Here is a 5,732-nt window from a genome sequence, read left to right as displayed (position 1 = left end):
AGTGCCTTATCCTCAACCAAGTGCACATATACATAGTGTGCATCACACACATATGACCACACACGACATAAAACTCCATGCAATACATGTGCCTACACCTGACATACAACACTTACACCTACACCCAATGTATTCAATACAATAGATACACCTACATCCAGAGTATTCAATACAATAGATACACCTACATCCAATTCATAACATAATACATACACCTAAACCTAGTGTATACAATACATACATGTTCCTACATCAGTGCATAACACAACATACACCTACACTTGGCGTACAACACAACACAATACATCTATACCCGATGTACAACACCACACAATACATGCATGTACATAGTGCACGTACATAGTACCACATGCCCTAAACAAAACATGTATTACATGCACACAATACTGCACATGCACTAGTACCATATGTACAACATGTACATAGTACCACCTGTACACCGCACCATCTGCACAATGTGTGCACACTATCACATGTACATGGTGCCACCTGCACAACGTGTACACAATGCCACATGTACACTACACCACTTGTAGAATGTGTATATAATACCACTTTTACGTAGTACCACATGCACGACATGTACACAACACCACATGTACACAATGCCACATGTACAACATGTACACAGAACCACCTGCACACAACGCCACTTGGACAACATGTACACAACACCACATGCGTACAACACCACTTGTACAATCATGCACACCACACCAAATGTACATAGCACCACATGTAAAATATGCACACAACACCACATGGACGTAGAACTGCATATCCAACATGTACATAGCATCATTTGTACACAACACCACATATCTAACACACACATCACACCATATGCATACAACATCGCATATCCATCATGCACATAGTACAATATGTACACAACATCATATATCCAACATGTACATAAAACCATGTATACCCATTATTGAATATGCAACACCCTGTACATAATATTTCATAAATAACATGTACACACACTACATATGCACAATAATGCATGCACACAATCATCCCAGATGCAACATGTACAACGTATACAATATATGCACAACAATAATACCACATATCCAAAACCACATTTTCCTTGCCAAGAAACCTTGCTTCCAGTGTCTTATTCATTCTTATCCTAGCATGCCACAGACCACACTACTTTCATTTCACTAATGTATCCCTCGGTAGGTATTATCCATAACACATACATACATATACATAAACATTAGAATAAAACAATCATGATCCATGATGACCATGTCAGATAATAACGTGCATACATACATATATTGATATAATCATTAGCATAAAACAATCATGATCACAACATAAATACTAGATATCAAGGTCAAGGTTAAGAGAACTTCTTTTATTCAAGCACAACATTGAGAACCACTGTTCCCAACTTATTTAAACCATCCAACATCTCAGATCCATTTACTTTACCTTTTCTAGTTACCTTTCTCATGATTGTACTACCACCATCCATTTAACGCAATGGACCCAACCAGTCCAACCGACTGTCATAGTCTTACCTTCCGTTGCACTTAATCATGCACTAAGCTTCATCTGATTCCTTACATTACTTGTTTGGTTCCACACATCTCTCCCCGAGCTCCATCAACTTTCCTCTTCCCCAACCAATTGCCAAGACACTCAAAACATAAAAGGCAATACAAGAAACAAACAAGAAGGGAACCATGAAACCAATAATGACAGCACAACCTAAGTGGTGTGGCAATGCATAAGACACAAACAAAATTGTAATCAAGCAAAAAAAAGCACCAAAAGACCAAAAGCACAAGACTAGCAACAAACACCATGACTCAATCCACATGGTTCCCAAGGAAAGCTCAACCCGAGCCTTCTTAAAGATTTCCTAGAAATCTCTTTTCCATGCAATCCCCTACATCATATTTCCATCAACACATAATTGTCAGTGCATAAATAACCATAACAATACACTGGTTACCTTACCTTGTTGTGCCAAGCACATTTCTTGCAACTGAACACATCCACGACATATCTCAAGGGACTCCAATTCCCTTGACAGATCCTCCTACAACTAGAGACTGACTAATATACCTATCAAGTACACGTTCATGACTATAGAACATCTCCACATAATGCCAGACAAAATAAAGGTTAAGAAAAATCCCTGTATGAAAGGCACTCATTCGTTTGGAATTAGGGTTTCCAAACATAGCCTAAGGGATTCTTGCCCAATTCCTTCCTTTTACCTTTTTTTTACCTTGTTGCAATTGAGGCTTACTATGTACTGTCACCCAACTATTAGTTATATAAGCACATCAAGTGTTACCTTGTCATGCTAATACCTAACATGCTACCTTGCAAACTTCTCACACATGTCAACCACATGTTCCAAATATCAAGATAATCATATCTACAATTTGAAATCAACCTTTACCAAGACTAATAATCATGTCATAATTCATAGTCAACTCACAGTCCTTAGACACAATGCTACAACTTTAACCTACTATACTCAAGTACATATCAACTGTCTCAAAAAATATGTGTTAGCACAATCACCTTAAAACAAAATCATTTGAACACATACTTATATTATGCGATTCATCAAACATCCAACCAAATTTCAAACATACCATGTTAAATAAATAAACTAGATGTCATAATAGACACAAAACACTCAACACCAAAGAGACGGCATAATCAAACATTCAAACACTTAATAGAAGACATAAGAAAGCTTGTACCTTAATGTAGCTCAGGGGAGGCTATCTTGTCTGCATAATAAATCTAGTTAGCAAGATATAACTTTACAACATGTCAACTCAAACATAAATAAGATCATGATATCCATAACACTAACTAACTAACATGTTCAAATCATAAACTCATAAGAATTTATCATTTATGCATAGTAATCACATATGTATGATTGGTATAGATTAGTAACACACAATGCAACATAATAAGTCAACTCATACATGAATGTCATAACCATAACCATTTGCATAGGCCAATCCAATTTAGCATGATACATATGACATCAAGATCTTAATGAAATAACCTTAATCATCAAGTTACTAGCATATAACAACCATAAGCTATATATCATGCTTGTCGACAACATATAACCTAATCATCAATCTAAATGTCCTATAACAACAACAAGTTAACCTATAAGATACTCATCAACAACATATAACATAATCATCAGGTTATCTAATATAAAACAACAATAGCAATGCATACAACTACAGGTTACTATCATTCTTGACTATATGATACATGTGCATATAACTGCACTAATCAACTAACATATATCATGAATGTAACCATAACATCAAAAGACATCTACATAAACCTAATGTATATAAACCTAATGCATATTAAAATCCTTAATTTACATATCTGCATGCCAAACATACAATACCTGTATGACACTCTGCTCTTACCCCAAAGTCTAATGCTACAAACTCATTATGATGATTTACATATACTGTTCTATCTCAGGCAACACATTAGCATCATAACAACCACTAGCATCATGATGACCTAAATTTCATACCATGACTTCAGAAGGCATGTTTGACCTACTATTCATACATAACTATAACCAAGACCATACATGCATGACAACTGCATAGTCAACCATACACGTAGGAAGACAAACTCTACGACAACACCTTCAACCTTCACATGGCAACATCACTACAACCATGATCAACAACATTAGAATGAAACAAGCACATGGACTACATGCATAAGGAACACATATGCAACCAACATGGAAGCCTAATGAACACACAACCCAAGCAAAGTGCAACCACGCTTTGATACCACTCTGTAAAACCCTCCTCCCACATCCCCAAGCAACCGCCTAGATGGGGTAACCATGTGACTAGAGGATACTATGGTATGATTAAACCTCTTAGGAAACCTTAAGGAAATGGAAACAATGGAAACACAACACACATGCCTCCGTCAGGTGCTTCAAGACCCCCAGGAGCTAATCCACAACTCTAGGTGCCCAACCCCTGAGTTAAACTAGCATTTAAATGAATTAAACCCAAATTCACTCCCATGACAAGGCATGAATGCGACTGTAATCCTATAGTCGCTCTCACAGGATTTCCTGCCAGCGACCAGAGACCCAATTTGTAAGTACTATGCCAGTGACTGAGATTTGAGCCACTTTTTCAGGCCCACAGCTCGGGTCACTGCCCAGAATTGAACCATCTCTTCAAATTAGTAAAATAACATAGAAATGCCAGTACTAAGGAAAATACTTGTTCAAGACCTTGACTAGACCCTACTAGCAACGACATGAATTTTGTCAAACACTTCGTAAATATGCAACTTATAGGTGTAAATAATAGTTCTGAGCATAGGGGTCTCATACTTATCTGAGATTTGTTATGAAGCATTGTCTCCTTATCACATTAGCTTCCATTTCATCCATTAGGTCATAGATACATTGATCATTCAATAACAAGTAAGAACATGATGAGAGCCACTCATGGTTGCTATCATAAAACATGTAAATAACCAGCATAATAGGGACATAAATACCAATGAAATCATAGCCATATAAACCACATATAATCCATCATAATTCTCATAGAGATACAAGGAGAAATAACCTTTCATTAATGATGCAAAATCCAAACTTGGGATGGGACTTCCATGTTCCACTCGACCATATAATGGATAAGCCAAATCTCTCTTCAGCCATTCACCCCCGTGCCATATTCCAAGCATGAATGTGCGACTCAAACCAAAAGAACCAGCCATGGCATATAGAGGCTAAACCACCTCACCCTCATCAACAGAAACTAGGCTTTACCGTAATCCATCCTGGATCGCTAGGCCAACACAATGAACACATCATAACAAGATTTACCGTGTTCACCACCCGATCACTAGACCAAACAAGTATGGATGCCACTGTATTTCTCCACCTACACCATGATGAATTTTCATGTCTCCTAGTCTTTCAGGATTTACCACAATCCAAACCTAGATCACTAGGTCCTAAACTAAGACCCCAGTCTCTCAGGCTTTACTGCAATCTACACCAAATCAATAGGCCCTAAACCTAGACCCACTCTATACTATTTACCGCATATCCCAACCCAGTATTACTAGGCCCAATGAAGAGCAAACCACATCTAGGATTTATCATATATCCCGCCATTCACTGGTAAGTATTCCTAGGCCATCTGAGGTGCCATAATACTGGCTTTATCGCAACCCACAGTCTGGCTCAGTGGTCACTATGCTAGTGGCTTTACCGTGATCCATAGTTCGGTTCAGGGACCACTAGGCCATGTGCTCTATCATTTCAAAGATCCATCTCACTCAGCTTCAAATCCATCTGGCAATCCATCTCAACCAAAACACGAGAACCCCATCACACCATGGTTATCCGAAAATGGAAAGGATAGGCTAAAAACACTGTTACAATTGGCAAAACCTATGCCATACCAACAAAAGAACCACATGCAATACCACGCATGCCAAATCTAGCAAGGAAAATACACATGCAAGTCGATACCTGCAATGAACCCTATTGTAGATGCTTAATCCTACTCTTCCTTTCTTACTTCTTCTTTCTTCTTGCCTTCTTTTCCTTTCTTGATCCCATGCATAACCATAACAAAAGCTTAACATTGACTAAGATCTTAACACTGAAAAGAAAAAGCTTGCCAACTGATCCT

The sequence above is a fragment of the Pinus tabuliformis genome, chromosome J (assembly GCF_031772625.1).
Source record: "Pinus tabuliformis cultivar Carrire ecotype Pingquan chromosome J, CPIR1, whole genome shotgun sequence".
Lineage (NCBI taxonomy): Eukaryota > Viridiplantae > Streptophyta > Pinopsida > Pinales > Pinaceae > Pinus > Pinus tabuliformis.
Note: the sequence above shows the minus strand (reverse complement) of the source record.